Source organism: Schistocerca serialis, chromosome 1, assembly GCF_023864345.2.
Source record: "Schistocerca serialis cubense isolate TAMUIC-IGC-003099 chromosome 1, iqSchSeri2.2, whole genome shotgun sequence".
NCBI lineage: Eukaryota > Metazoa > Arthropoda > Insecta > Orthoptera > Acrididae > Schistocerca > Schistocerca serialis.
Genome location: NC_064638.1, coordinates 74,644,627 through 74,661,752, shown reverse-complemented (window position 1 = coordinate 74,661,752; position 17,126 = coordinate 74,644,627). Strand labels below are relative to the sequence as shown.

Here is a 17,126-nt window from a genome sequence, read left to right as displayed (position 1 = left end):
AAAATCAAATGAACCAATTTTATTAGTACATGCTATACGAACTTTTTCAAGAGGACCTTGATCCTCAAATATTTTTTTGTTAGCCCTTTCATCCAAAGTCAAATGTTCTATTGTAACATTAATCCTATACACGTAGGTAACTACTTTATTAATTATTACTGCTGCATCTCTGTAGTCAACTTGTGTACAAGCCTATACTTATTTTTACCCTGATCAGGAGACCTCACTCCCCGTGAGGCCATTTTCTAGGATGGCCTTCGGCTGTGCGTCTGAGGTATGACTTGTGAGGATCTCTTACTGAGGTTCTAATAATTATACCACAGTAATAATTAATAAAGTAGTTACCTACGTGTATAGGATTAATGTTAGAATAGAACGTTTGACTTTGGATGAAAGGGCTAACAAAAAAATATTTGAGGATCAAGGTGCTCTTGAAGAAGTTCGTATAGCATGTACTAATAAAATTGGTTCATTTGATCTTAATCCTGAGCGGTCAGCTGGTGTTCCATGGCGTAAGTATAGTCGTAGGAATAAATTTAAGTTTGTAACGTATTCTAAACCAGAAACGAGTGCAGATATAGATAAGGTAAAGTCATGGACTGATTTGGAGAGTCAGTGTAAAGCAAAGAATCGTTTGTTTCAAGGTACTAATCCTTTTTTTATTGGACTACAAATTGCTGGTGATGAACCAGAAAAAACTGATGATGTTCAAAGTGAAGTAAAATACGTAACATATGTTGTTAGGAATAGAGTTTATATGACTTTTTGTAAAAGAAAAGGTACTGTCACGTTCTGAATAAAGGTTATTGTTTACAGCTAATGTCTGCCTTGGAGTTTTTTTATGCCAACTGGGACCATATCCGAAATTACCCCGATGATCTACGCATGGCTTTCCTACTTCACAACAATCAACAACTGAATGACTTTCCTCAGCTCCAGTGTAAATTTAATTTTACTGTGGTGTGAACACTAGAAAAGATTTGTTTAATTAATTGGTGCCACATGTCCACGAGTACAGTACATCGTCCACGTTTCTCATCCAGTAATGTATTTCAGAACGTAGCGGCTCTTTATCTGAATATGAGAGTTCAAAATTTTCCAGAAACATATCAGCTAACAAGGAGCTCAGAGGGGACCTCACAGCTAACGCATCTGATTGACTGTACGGTCAGTTGCTAATTACATATACTGTTTCCACTGGATTTGATTTTAGGTAACAATTATGTTATAGCCTCCGATATCATCTATGTCACAATTTCCGTAGCCTCTCCAAATATTTTAGTCCTGCGCCAGTACTCACCTGTGTACTGTTGTGGCTTGGATATTCTTTTACTCTTAATCTTTCAGTATAATGTAATATAATATTTATTTGTTCATAGCTTCTTTGTGTGTATCATTACGTTTGTGCTTCGCGTATACCAATGAAGAAGTAGGTTACCGCTCAACTGAAGACAGTTGACTGAACAACCTGTGTGCATTTTCCTTGCGTTTTCCTTTGTTTACTGTCGTATCTGGCTAGTGGACGAGTCACGATACCCCGCGTATCTGCACAGTGTGCTAATACAGCGTGTCCAAGTCAAATTTGTGTTCAGTTTTTTTTATTACGTCATGTTTACGTACACTGGTGTGTAAATATCTTCAACATTTCACGGCCCTGTCAGCAACTGTGTAAATATTAATTTTAATTATTAACAGCCTCAGTTGCAACTGAGGCTGTTAATTATTAAAATTAAAATTAACTCTGGGATATATTTTTAAACAGATCTTGACAAGAGGAAATGGATTACCGAATAAAAACACAGGATGCTATGTGAAAAAGTTGTACTGCTGTTCACATGATCGTATCGAAAAATGTTACACGAAACGCAGTCATGCTGTTTACAGGTAGCTAAACAGGACCTGTGTGGTGCATTTTTCTATTTTGCTTCTGGCCGAGATTTACTTGTGAGGAGAAAAATATAGAACACACTAAAGATAGAATGGCTTCTAAAAATGTACGCAATTCCGAATGGCGTATATCTGAAACGAATAACATAGTCAATGTAAATGGGACACCCTGCACACAGGCAACTTTCAGAACGTATTCCCCTCACAAAAAATGTACACTGTATGTACGCAAGTCTCATCACATCACGTCCATTTTCGGACTCAATTTCTACATCTTTTCGTAGTATACTAAACATGGCTAACGCAATTTCTTCTCTGTTGCGATTACACATTTCGTGCAGATCGATAGGAAGACGAGGACTATTTCTCCACACCTAACCACACTATACATTATCTGATCAAAAGCATCCGGATATCCGTACATAATGCGAAATCGACCACTACACGTCACAAGTGGCGGACTCGTCAATATAAAGATGGGCGAAGAGTACCGTGTTGTCAATAGAGAGACGGTAACAGCAGAATGGGCCGGTTAGGAGAGCTCAGTGCCAGTGGATGTTACAAGAGCAACAAATCCCTCAGGGACACTTCTAAACCATCGTCCCTGGTCGGTGGATGACTGGTAAGCAGTGATCTGGAGTGATGAATCACACTATACCCTGTAGCAATCCGATGGAAGGACCTGGGTTTGGCGAATGCCTAGAGATCAGCATCTGCCATCACGTGTTGTGCCGACAATGACATACGGGCAGATGGTGTAACGGTATGGGGCTGTTTTCCGTGGTTGAGATATAGTCTCTTACTGAGCTTAAAGAAACGCTTAATGCGGAAGGATTTTAACAGATTTTACAGCACTGGGTACTGCTTACAGCAGAGGAACACTTCGAAGATTACCACTGTTTCTATCTGCATGACAATGATGTCATATTTGAGTCAATGGTATATGGACAACAGAATTCCTCAAACGGACTGACCTGTGCAGAGTCCTGACCACAGCCCAATGGAACAGTAATGGAATGTCTACACCTACAGCTACATTTATACTCCTCAAGCCACCGAACGGTGTGTGGCGGAGGGCACATAGAATTTTACTTTCGAATTCACTGAACGCTTCACGCATAGCCCTCCTTACGCTAACTTTGACATCGTTTAGCTTCTGTTTGTCTGAGAGGTTTTAGCTGCGTTTAAACTTGCAGTGAAGCTCTCTTTGCTTTCGCAGTAGTTTCCTAACTTTGTTGTTGAACCACGGTGGGTTTTTCCCGTCCCTCACAGTTTTACTGGGCACGTATCTGTCTAAAATGCATTTTATGATTGCTTTGAAATTTTTCCATAAACACTCAACATTGTCAGTGTCAAAAATGGCTCTGAGCACTATGGGACTTAACATCTATGGTCATCAGTCCGCTACAACTTAGAACTACTTAAACCTAAGGTCATCACACACATCCACGCCCGAGGCAGGATTCGAACCTGCGACCGTAGTGGTCACTCGATTCCAGACTGAAGCGCCTAGAACAGCACGGCCACTACCGGCCGGCTTGTCAGTGTCGGAACAGAAATTTTCGTTTTGATCTGTTAGGTAGTTTGAAATCTGCCTTCTGTTACTCTTGCTGAACAGATAAACCTTCCTCCCTTTTTTATATTCCTATTTACATCCATATTCAGGGATGCTGTAACGGCCTTATGATCACTGATTCCCTGTTCTGCGCTTACAGAGTCGAAAAGTTCGGGTCTGTTTGTTATCAGTAGGTCCAAGATGTTATCTCCACGAGTCCGTTCTCTGTTTAATTGCTCGAGGTAATTTTCGGGTAGTGCACTCAGTATAATGTCACTCGATGCCTTGTCCCTACCACCCGTCCTAAACATCTGAGTGTCCCAGTCTATATCTGGTAAATTGAAATCTCCACCTAAGACTGTAACATGCTGAGAAAATTTATGGGAAATGTATTCCAGATTTTCTCTCAGTTGTTCTGCCACTAATGCTGCTGAGTCGGGAGGTCGGTAAAAGGAGCCACTTATTAACCTAGCTCGGTTGTTGAGTGTAACCTCCACCCATAATAATTCACAGAAACTATCCACTTCTGCTTCACTGCAGGATAAACTACTACTAACAGCGACAAACACGCCACCACCGATGCATGCAATCTATCCTTTCTAAACACCGTCTGTGCCTTTGTAAAAATTTCGGCAGAATTTATCTCTGGCTTCAGCCAGCTTTCCGTACCTATAACGATTTCAGCTTCGGTGATTTCTATCAGAGCTTGAAGTTCCGGTACTTTACCAACGCAGCCTCGACAGTTGACAATTACAATACCGATTGCTGTTTGGTCCCCGCATGTCCTGACTTTGCCCCGCACCCTTTCAGTCTGTTGCCCTTTCTGTACTTGCCCGAGGACATCTAACTTACAAAAAAAGCCCAGTCCACGCCACACAACCCCTGCTACCCGTGTAGCCGCCTGCTGTGTGTAGTGGACTCCTGACCTATCCAGCGGAACCCGAAGCCCCACCACCCTATGGCGCAAGTCGAGGAATCAGACATCGCGCCAAACCCCAGCGTCCAATCTGACTATCTCCTCTTTTTTCGGCTCTTCGGGAAGAATGGGCTGCCATTCAAATGGTGCAAATGGCTCTGAGCACTATGGGACGTAACATCTGAGGTCATCAGTCCCCTACACTTAGAACTATTTAAACCTAACTAACCTAAGGACATCACACACATCCATGCCCGAGGCAGGATTCGAACCTGCGACCGTAGCAGCAGCGCGGTTCCGGACTGAAGCGCCTATAAACGCTCGGCCACAGCGGGCCTGCCATTCCTCCGCAGCTATGAAAGCGCCTTATGGGAAATGTCTCTAGCAGAATTCAAGTTGCCACATAGGCGAAAGATGGACACGCCCGATATTAATGTCCACTAATACACTCCTGGAAATGGAAAAAAGAACACATTGACACCGGTGTGTCAGACCCACCATACTTGCTCCGGACACTGCGAGAGGGCTGTACAAGCAATGATCACACGCACGGCACAGCGGACACACCAGGAACCGCGGTGTTGGCCGTCGAATGGCGCTAGCTGCGCAGCATTTGTGCACCGCCGCCGTCAGTGTCAGCCAGTTTGCCGTGGCATACGGAGCTCCATCGCAGTCTTTAACACTGGTAGCATGCCGCGACAGCGTGGACGTGAACCGTATGTGCAGTTGACGGACTTTGAGCGAGGGCGTATAGTGGGCATGCGGGAGGCCGGGTGGACGTACCGCCGAATTGCTCAACACGTGGGGCGTGAGGTCTCCACAGTACATCGACGTTGTCGCCAGTGGTCGGCGGAAGGTGCACGTGCCCGTCGACCTGGGACCGGACCGCAGCGACGCACGGATGCACGCCAAGACCGTAGGATCCTACGCAGTGCCGTAGGGGACCGCACCGCCACTTCCCAGCAAATTAGGGACACTGTTGCTCCTGGGGTATCGGCGAGGATCATTCGCAACCGTCTCCATGAAGCTGGGCTACGGTCCCGCACACCGTTAGGCCGTCTTCCGCTCACGCCCCAACATCGTGCAGCCCGCCTCCAGTGGTGTCGCGACAGGCGTGAATGGAGGGACGAATGGAGACGTGTCGTCTTCAGCGATGAGAGTCGCTTCTGCCTTGGTGCCAATGATGGTCGTATGCGTGTTTGGCGCCGTGCAGGTGAGCGCCACAATCAGGACTGCATACGACCGAGGCACACACGGCCAACACCCGGCATCATGGTGTGGGGAGCGATCTCCTACACTGGCCGTACACCACTGGTGATCGTCGAGGGGACACTGAATAGTGCACGGTACATCCAAACCGTCATCGAACCTATCGTTCTACCATTCCTAGACCGGCAAGGGAACTTGCTGTTCCAACAGGACAATGCACGTCCGCATGTATCCCGTGCCACCCAACGTGCTCTAGAACGTGTACGTCAACTACCCTGGCCAACAAGATCTCCGGATCTGTCCCCCATTGAGCATGTTTGGGACTGGATGAAGCGTCGTCTCACACGGTCTGCACGTCCAGCACGAACGCTGGTCCAACTGAGGCGCCAGGTGGAAATGGCATGGCAAGCCGTTCCACAGGACTAGATCCAGCATCTCTACGATTGTCTCCATGGGAGAATAGCAGCCTGCATTGCTGCGAAAGGTGGATATACACTGTACTAGTGCCGACATTGTGCATGCTCTGTTGCCTGTGTCTATGTTCCTGTGGTTCTGTCAGTGTGATCATGTGATGTATCTGACCCCAGGAATGTGTCAATAAAGTTTCCCCTTCCTGGGACAATGAATTCACGGTGTTCTTATTTCAGTTTCCAGGAGTGTATGTACCAGGATACGTCTAATCAGACGGTGTACTTTTATTTGCGGAGCCTTTGAAAACCCTTGTGTGTCTAAAATTAATGCAACATTTGGAGTGTTGTGGAAGAAACGGGGTTGTATGATATACTGTAATGATAACGAAGCGCATTCGGGATTCAATTCGACAATTTACTAATGCTTGTGTTAATGTTAGCGGAGACATTTTCTACATTTCATATAAAAAAAGTGTTTCAAGTTGTATGATGACACATTCTCTTCCTATGTGTTTCCCTTGATCCATGTTCTATGAAGAGCTCTACGAAATGAATTCAAATACGGAAATGACGAAGCATTTTTGGACATCACTCCATGTTATACAAGTTGTAAAAGAGGGTATCTTATTCCCTTTTGTAACACCTTATTTATGTCTACTTAAGTATATACGGAGGTTACGACTTGTGCATCTGAAACATCTATTTTGAGTGCTTCCCTGATGCCCGAGAACCTTGCCTTCGATGTATCTGCTGTTTATGATGAGGGTGCAGTTGTTATTGGCTTCAGTAGTAACAGCGTAAATACATCAAAGGAAATGTCCACTCTTGGAGCTGGCGAACAATCCAAGCAAGTGCCAATGAACCGTAGCTTTTGACATCTTGACATGTGTTCCCTCTGGCACGAGCCACAAAGTGAGGGGACTCTCAGCGAATGGCAGGCTTTCCAACAACGGCGCATTTCCCCACTATGTAAGCTATCAATGTTCGACACAAACTTCTTAACATTCTCGCTGAGACCCTGGGTTGAAATATGCTGTGCATCTCTCAGAGACAAGCATCATGGCTCGGTAGATTACTGAAGTTAGGTTCGTGATCCAGAGATCTGAAGGTCGCTCCTCGGTCAATCGTGCTACTGTTTCATATTTTGTGGCTCTTAATGGAGCTTTCACACTGGACAATACAGTAAAAAAAAGCAGAATGCACTGTGGTTGTGAATCTGCATTAAAATGTAAAATTGACCAAGACGCGCTTGGTGACCTCCTCCTGAGGTCTGATGAACACAAGGACATAGCACTTGCGACACAGCAATGTTTTGTAAAGGGCAGGATTATTCAAATCAACATTCAGACTGATGAATGCTTTAGTTATATACATGTGGTAAAATTCTGATGCAAGAAGCCGACTTACTAGAATAAAAAGAAATTAAAGCTGTTCTCCGTCCGAAGACGGATTCGAATTCCGCTGTGATTTAGTAGGAATGGTGCTGTGGATGTTGTGGAGGTGATATGATTTGCCTTCCTCCAAACTTTGAAATGACTTGCCCAATCAGGCGAGAACATGTTTTTTGCTCGCGTATCATGTCATTTCTGGACACCCAGAATCTACTATGTAGGAATCAACATGGATTCCGGAAACAGCGATCGTGTGAGACCCAACTCGCCTTATTTGTTCATGAGACCCAGAAAATATTAGATACAGGCTCCCAGGTAGATGCTATTTTTCTTGACTTCCGGAAGGCGTTCGATACAGTTCCGCACTGTCGCCTGATAAACAAAGTAAGAGCCTACGGAATATCAGACCAGCTGTGTGGCTGGATTGAAGAGTTTTTAGCAAACAGAACACAGCATGTTGTTATCAATGGAGAGACGTCTACAGACGTTAAAGTAACCTCTGGCGTGCCACAGGGGAGTGTTATGGGACCATTGCTTTTCACAATATATATAAATGACTTAGTAGATAGTGTCTGAAGTTCCATGCGGCTTTTCGCGGATGATGCTGTAGTATACAGAGAAGTTGCTGCATTAGAAAATTGTAGCGAAATACAGGAAGATCTGCAGCGGATAGGCACTTGGTGCAGGGAGTGGCAACTGACCCTTAACATAGACAAATGTAATGTATTGCGAATACATAGAAAGAAGGACCCTTTATTGTATGATTATATGATAGCGGAACAAACACTGGTAGCAGTTACTTCTGTAAAATATCTGGGAGTATGCGTACGGAACGATTTGAAGTGGAATGATCATATAAAATTAATTGTTGGTAAGGCGGGTACCAGGTTGAGATTCATTGCGAGAGTGCTTAGAAAATGTAGTCCATCAACAAAGGAGGTGGCTTACAAAACACTCGTTCGACCTGTACTTGAGTATTGCTCATCAGTGTGGGATCCGTACCAGGTCGGGTTGACGGAGGAGATAGAGAAGATCCATAGAAGAGCGGCGCGTTTCGTCACCGGGTTATTTGGTAACCGTGATAGCGTTACGGAGATGTTTAATAAACTCAAGTGGCAGACTCTCCAAGAGAGGCGCTCTGCATCGCGGTGTAGCTTGCTCGCCAGGTTTCGAGAGGGTGCGTTTCTGGATGAGGTATCGAATATGTTGCTTCCCCCTACTTATACCTCCCGAGGAGATCACGAATGTAAAATTAGAGAGATTAGAGCGCGCACGGAGGCTTTCAGACAGTCGTTCTTCCCGCGAACCATACGCGACTGGAACAGGAAAGGGAGGTAATGACAGTGGCACGTAAAGTGCCCTCCGCCACACACCGTTGGGTGGCTTGCGGAGTATCAATGTAGATGTAGATGTAGATCATATCACCAAATCAATGCCGGAGGTGAAAGAAGCGGTAACTTACAAAACTGAAATCGAAACCGGGATCTTTGGATTGTAGTCTGGCTCTTATCCACTGAGACAGCGAGCCACGTCTGCCCTTTTATGTATGGACGCCAAGTAGTTCTAGACGAGACTATGAAAAATATTGCACATACAAATAAACACCATTAATACCGGATATTTTTAACACTGTATCTCCAGGCTGTATCTCTCATGGCAATAGTTGAAATTTTGCAATGCCTTTACCGCGGGAACTCTTAGCTGTTCTAGTTGTTTCCAAATTGAGTGAAACCTAAACATCCGTCTGAATTTCCTACTTCAGTTTAGAATTTCCGCTGCTTCTGAGAAACTTTTCAGGAGAATAAAGGCAAAAGCCGATTTCATCATTCATTCCTCTCCGTTAGATTTTGTACGCCTTCGTTAATGACCACGACATCGAGGGTATATGTCACTGTCCTCGCATACTTTTAAAAAAAATAATCGCAAGTGAACTACAGACAGCCATACAATTCACGTTACAATAAAATTGACGTCTCTCCTGCAACGGAGATAAGTTGGGTCTAAATAAATGTATTCAACCTCTTCCCATTTTACGTTATATGCAACTCAGCATTACAAACCTCGGATGTAACGCCCATATTCAACTGTTATTTATGACGGCGCAAAGCAGATACTTTAGATTAATAAACACCTTCTAGTGACACGTTGGCTTAATATATCCAGCTAACTGACCAAAAATATGGTCTACGTAAAAAGATCTGCTGGCGTTGAATACCGAGAATATTCTCCAAGTTAATTATAAATACAGAAACTCCTTGGAGGGGTACTACCACATTAACTTTAGTGTTGTCGCTCGTGTGCGTACAGAAGCCAAGTTTGTTTGCCATTAAAAGTTCCGTCGCTGCCTTCTGAAGTAGAAGTTTCGCCCGCTATTCGCAAAGAACGTCATCTAACAACTTCGCTGAAACAGAACCAAAGCAATAGTTATGCCTTGTTTAAAGGCCAAATATGACTAAACGTCATATTCCTTTTCTTCCTTTTGTATGCCTTCGATTCCTTGCAATAGTAAGCACTTTTTCTTCAGACTGTGGCATTACCAATATTTCTTTCTTTTCCTTTGATGTCCAAGAGGTTTCTATTCTGCCCATCTTTTCTCAACTTCTTAACACCATCTCCTTCCTCGTCCAGTCTTTCCAACTCACACCCTCTGCTCTGTTTTTCATCCACATTTCCAGTGCCTCCAGCCTTCGTGTCATCTTTTCGCAATGCAAAAGAGTCTGAATCTATAGAACTATGCTCCATTATACTACTTACCTAATCTTTTCCTCTGATTTTAATGTCTGTTTCTTGGACGCTTCTTTTACTATCGCGCAGTTATTTGTGTTTCTCATCTCGGGTTCTGCATTATCACAATTCCCAAATAATCGAATTCTGTCTGCTCCAGTTCTCCAGCTATCTTGATTTTCGCTGCCTCACCTCTTCCGCCCAGTATCATTTTTCTTCTGTATTCTTCACATTTCCTATTTAGATCTTCCAGCATTCCGTGAAGTAACGTCTTGGATTCCTCTAACGTCATATCGTCAGCAACGCGCATACAGTCCATGCTTTTGCCTTCAACACATACTGCTACACCGAGCGAGGTGGCTCAGTGGTTAGCACACCGGACTCGCATTCGGGTGGACGACAGTTCAGACTCGCGTCCGGCCATCCTGATTTAGGTTTTCCGTGATTTCCCTAAATCGCTTCAGGCAAACGCTAGAATGGTTCCTTTGAAAGGGCACGGCCGATTTCCTTCCTTAATCCGATGGGACCGATGACCTCGCTGTTTGGTCCCCTCGCCCGATTCAACGAACCAAGCGGACTCCATTCCGTCTATGCACTCTCCTATGATTTGTTCCGTAATTTCTGTTGCATAATTTTCACTCTACTTTAGCAGATGGAATGAATTAAATATAAACCCTTGCCAGTGAAAGAACTACTTTAACCATAATCGGTATACCGAGCACTAAGTCACACAATAAATAAAAAATAATAATAATAATTAAATGTCTGCACCACCGACCTCTCGAATATCAGTGGCCTATCACTGCATCACCAATCAACTAGCGAGTGATGGAAACAACTTTTCTATTCCCGATTCATTCAGACTATCGTGGTGGGACAGGTTATCTCCTAAGTCGATGCCATGAGTTCCGTGCTATGTATGGCGAACTGGAACAACTGCTCTCCATTGTGCTACACTTTTTTCCTTCCATATTTGTCGATGGCTTCTTCAAACAGATTGCAGTCATAATAATACGGTTACTTTCACTTCAAACCGGGTGAGTTGTAAGATCACGAAGCCGTATTGAAATCACCTGAAGTCCATTGGGACGGTAGCATTTTGACGCAGAACAATGCGTCACGTGACTTCGAAAGAAGCCCAATGTATTTTTCTTTGGTTAGCATGGTCAGAGCGACAGAGAAACAGTACCATATCGAAATTTAGGGCAAAACTGTAACACGCTGTAAGTCACACAGATACTGACCATCAAACACCACCGCGTCAACCTTGTATAAAACAAAAACAAAACTAAGTTTTCTTTAAAAACCACACAAACAAACAAATGAGTATCTGAGTTGCATACAGCTGTCACAAAACGAGCCAAAGTCGACAAAGAAAGCATGTGAATGTTCGCAACAATATAAACAAGAAATGAACAGGGTTAACTGCAGGATTTTGAAAAGACACACCGGCGAGAATCGTGGGTAATAATTGTGAAATGTGCATACCACTGCCAGGGAAAGCATCCCTAGGCTGTACAGAACAAACACAGTCTCACTGCGGCACACACGTGAAAATAACTACATGATTTCGCAAGTGGAACTAAAATTTATAAGTGATTTTTGCAACGACAAATTGTTTTTAATCTCAAAACTGGCACAAAAACGCATGTAGAAACAAATTTATAATTATACCCTCACTCATCGAAATTGTACATACGTAAAAGTTTCGAAAATAAAGAAGAGAAACGCCTCTGGCGAAGAAACAAATAGCCTTTCATTTAGTCGGGAATACGGAATTTATACTCTAAGGAGGTATTAATATTTTATTTCTCAACTCAAGAACAACAGAAGATACATGAAAAAAGGACGCTAGGAGAACAATTTTTCATTGACTGGCTTGACCAGTTTGCAGACTGCATGTTCTGTCACTACTCCACTTCAACTGAAACCGAAAACACTTGATGCAGATATTTAGGGGAAAGCCATACCTCCCTATACTACTTTGTCAGATGGTATTATACCGAAGTCCGTAAGCTCAGACGAGCATCCAACTCCGTCGCCGCACATGTGTTGACCTGTTCGTGGAACCAAGTCGAGGAACGTCATTCTACACGGTGTTACAAAAAGGTGCGGCCAAACTGTCAGGAAACATTCCTCTCACACAAATAAAGAAAAGATGTTATGTGGACATGTGTCCGGAAACGCTTAATTTCCATGTTAGAGCTCATTTTAGTTTCGTCCACCTACGCTCAATGGAGCACGTTATCATGATTTCATACGGGATACGCTACCTTTGCTGCTAGAACATGTGCCTTTACAAGTACGACACAACATGTGGTTCATTCGCGATGGAGCTCCTGCACATTTCAGTCGAAGTGTTCGTACGCTTCTCAACAACAGATTCGGTGACCGATGGATTGGTAGAGGCGGACCAATTCCATGGCCTCCACGCTCTCCTGAACTCAACCCTCTTGACTTTCATTTATGGGGGCATTTGAAAGCTCTTGTCTACGCAACCCCGGTACCAAATGAGACACACTTCGTGCTCGTATTGTGGACGGCTGCGATACAATACGCCATTCTCCAGGGCTGCATCAGCGCATCAGGGATTCCATGCGAAGGAGGGTGGATGCATGTATCCTCGCTAACGGAGGACATTTTGAACATTTCCAGTAATAAAGTGTTTGAAGTCACGCTGGTACGTTCTGTTGCTGTGTGTTTCCATTCCATGATTAATGTGATTTGAAGAGAAGTAATAAGATGAGCTCTAACATGGAAAGTAAGCGTTTCCAACCACATGTCCACATAACATATTTTCTTTCTTTGTGTGTAAGGAATGTTTCCTGAAAGTTTGGCCGAACCTTTTTGTAACACCCTGTATATGTGCGATACACAGACGGAAAAAACTCGCAGTACCAAAAAATAATTAATGTAGAGTAACGAAATTTCAGAAATACCTTTCTGTAAGTAACATATTCAAGTGATTACCATAGCAAGATCGAAGGTTAACGTAAAATGGAGATAAGCCACTGAAAATGTGATATGCTGGCACATCAACAGCGCGTGTAACAGCCAGTATGTTGTGTGCAAACACGGAAACGTGCATGCATTGTGTTTTACAGGTGCCGGATGTCAGTTTGTGGGATGGAGTTCCATGACTATTGCACTACTTGGTCTGTCAATACACGGTCGGCTGTTTGTGGATGGTACTGGAGTCATTGTCTGATGATGTCCCATATGTGCTAGATTGGAGACAGATTTGGTGATCGGGCAGGCCAAGGCAACATATCGACACTGTAGAACATGTTGGGTTACAACAGCGGTATGTGCGCGAGCATTATCCTGTTGGAAAACACCCCATGGAATGATGTTCATGAAGGGCAGCACGACAGGTCGAATCACCAAACTGACACAAATTTGTTAAAATTAAAATTTGAAACAGTCTTGATCGCAATTTTTTTTATTGGAGTGAGTGACCGGCTTCGACTCTTTCATAGAGCCGTCAAAAATGGTTCAAATGGCTCTGAGCACTATGGGACTTCACTTCTGAGGTCATCAGTCCCGTAGATCTTAGAACTACTTAAACCTAACTAACCTAAGGACATCACACACATCCATGCCCGAGGCAGGATTCGAACCTGCGACCGTAGCGGTCGCGCGGTTCCAAACTGTAGCGCCTAGAACCGCTCGGCCACTACGGCCGGCCATAGAGCCATCTTCAGACTCCAGAGCGGTGGATGGACACTGCCAGAAATCGGTCACTCACTCCAATAAAAAAAAATTGCGGTCAAGACTGTTTTAAATTTTAATTTTAACACTTTTTAAGATAGCTGACTATGTTTTAAAAAATTTTATGACACAAATTTGCCGTCAGGGTGCTTGGGATAACCATGAGAGTGTTCCCGCTGTCATACAAAATCGAACCCCAGCCCTTACCTCCAGATGTAGGTCCAGTATGTCTAGCACGTAGACCTGTTGGTTGCACGCCTTAAACTGGCCTTCTCCTGACCAAGACACGGCTATCACTGGCACCGTGCCAAAACCAACTTTTATCAGTAAACACCCACCTTGCCCTCCAATGAACTCTCGCTTGATACCACTAAAGTCGCAAATGGGATGTTTGGGCTCTGTAGAACGCACGTTACAGCGTATCTGGCTCGGAGCTGTCCTTGAAGTAATCGATTTTTGACAGTTAACTGCGTCACTATAGTGGCAACTGCTGGTAAAACTGCTGCTGCAGATACAGTACTATGTGTCAGAGCCATACGATGAACACGATGGACTTCCCTCTCGGTAGTGTCACGCGGCCCTTGGAACCCGGTCTTCTTCCCACCGTACATTCCCGGGATCTCCGCTGCCAGCAATCAAGTACAGTGGCTAGATTCCTGCCAAGTCTTCCTGCAGCATCGCAGAAGGAACATCCAGGAGCTCTTTCACACGACCTCATTAAAACTTAGTGAGATGTTGATAATGGGGTCTTTACAATGAAATGAACACCCTTAGCTGCTTACAGGCGTTGCCATACGTCAACGGGGACAGATGAAAATGTGTGCCCCGACCGGGACTCGAACCCGGGATCTCCTGCTTACATGGCAGACGCTCTATCCATCTGAGCCACCGAGGACACAGAGGATAGCGCGACTGCAGGGATTTATCACTGGCACGCCTCCCGCGAAATCCACATTCTCAACAGTGTCCCGCACTACATTCGTAGTGCCCCCGTCCACTATACACATTAAACGCGGCGCGTTGCCGATTCCCGTAAGAGTTCGGGCACTGTTTGTGCATTCGCACAGTAGAAGAAGATGGTCAAGTGGCCGTTGAGCCTTAACTATATGTAAGATGGTATCTGTTCTTCCGAACGTGTCCGAAAGAACAGATAACATCGGTGACCGTGCAGCTCGTTAGAATGAAATTACAATGAAATGAACACCCTTAGATGCTTACAGGCTTTGACATACGTCAGCGGGGACACACGAAAATGTGTGCCCCGACCGGGACTCGAACCCGGGATCTCCTGCTTATGAGTATAATGGGCGGATCACGACGAATGTAGTGCGGACCACTACGTTGAGAATGTGGGTTTCGCGGGAGGCGTGCCTAGAGATAAATCCCTGCAGTCGCGCTATCCTCTGTGTCCTCGGTGGCTCAGATGGACAGAGCGTCTGCCATGTAAGCAGGAGATCCCGGGTTCGAGTGCCGGTCGGGGCACACATTTTCATCTGTCCCCGTTGACATGTCAACGCCTGTAAGCAGCTAAGGGTGTTCATTTCATTTTAATTTCATTCTAACGAGCTGCATGGTGACCGATGGTATCTGTTCTTTCGGACATGTCCGAAAGAACAGATACCATCTTAGTATATAAATGGGGACTTTGTCGTCTTAAAGACATTACTGACTAGAACCAACTCACGAAGTGTAACCTCGAAGGTAACTAACAATCACAATCGTTGCCGCGCGTATTTCAAACAAATCTGATGAGCATCCTTATGCGACTGGCGCGAAATTTGAATGGACATCGTCTTTCAGATGTAGAAAGACTTTCGATTGTGTCGCGCAACTCCTCCTTGGTGCTGCGACTTTTTTTCCGTCAGTGTACATATCCCTCCTCTCGTGCGGTGCTCCGACTCTCTTGGTAGTGCGATACAAACAGAAACATCGTCGACCGAAAGAGAGGAAAGTTGGCGGCAAAATTACGCTGTCAGCGCCAGGCGGCATTTGCCAGCTGGGCGTCACCTACGTCTATTTACAACGGCAGCCGCGCCGCTGCACTTGGCACGTTGGCAGGTGTCAGCCGTGTGCGGAATGCCGCCGCCATCGCTCTTCTTAGCAAATTATTGTGTAAATAAGATCGACATGTCGGATCGACATGGAGATTTTTACTCAACTCAAAGAAAATCAGCCGCAATTTAGAGTTCCGTTATTCGAGTAAGACTGTGCGACAGCACAACAGCCAAAATCGTACATCGCGCGCAGGGATCTTGAGAATAAGGTAAGAACGATCGCCGTGTATAGGGGCATACAGGCAACCGTTTTTCTTTCGTTCAATATGTACATGCAATGCGACAAAAAGTTCCTAAAACTGGTATGAAGTACCCTCCACTAGACACTGTCATTGGGTTGCGGAGATGTATGTGTGGTTGCTACGTGAAGTGTGCTAAGAGAAAAAATGGGTTTATGAGAAAACAGAATTTAAACTTTGGACCATGTTAAACCGAATTATTACAATAAAATAATTCCACGATCAAACGAATACTTCACATTACCTGTTACAAGGCTATTCAGTTTCACTTCCTCCCTTCCGTCATCATACTAATTTTAGTACGTGTAAGAATGTGAGCCGCCCAATGCAGTCTCGACTTTACAATTACAAAGCGAACACAATGTAGATGCCAAAAAAATGTTCAAATGTGTGTGGAATCTTATGGGACTTAACTGCTAAAGTCATCAGTCCCTCAGCTCACACACTACTTAACCTAAATTTCCCAAGGACAAACACACACACACACACACACACACACACACACACACACACACACACACACACACACACCTGAGGGAGGACTCGAACCACCGCCGTGATCAGCCGCACAGTCCGTGACTGCAGCGCCCTACACCGCTCGGCTAATCCCGCGCGGCTGTAGATGTCACAGGAAGACGATAAGAACATAGAATGCGAATAAATAAATGGATTACCAGATAGTTGGATGAACAGCGGAATCGGAACTATAGGCAGAATCTATCACAATTAATAGGGAAAACTTACACGGGTGAAAATATACGATAACAGAAGTAAAAAACGATCGATTAAAATCATACGTTTCCGAGATAATTGCGAATGCATGACTACAAGCTGCCGTTCTCTTATGTGTGAAATATTGTCCTGGTCATGAAACAAGTAGCTTAATCGTTAGAAACGTTAACGTTTCGACAAATCCCCCTATAACTGAGCTCTAATTTCACGCATGGCATGTCTTCATAACAAATACAGCACTGCTTCAGCACGTACCATATTAAAATATACTGTACACTCGTGCTTTGTAAAGGTGGTG

At 44.5% G+C, this 17,126-nt stretch overlaps 1 protein-coding gene and 1 non-coding gene across 5 annotated transcripts in view; both read right to left on the bottom strand.

Annotated features, from left to right (window-relative positions):
• Window positions 1–17,126, bottom strand: part of LOC126461814 (protein yippee-like 2) — a 654,536-nt gene that overhangs the window by 311,991 nt on the left and 325,419 nt on the right. The window lies entirely within an intron of this gene.
• Trnat-ugu (transfer RNA threonine (anticodon UGU)) lies at window positions 14,625–14,698 on the bottom strand. The gene has a single exon. It is a non-coding gene; the product is annotated as a tRNA-Thr (tRNA).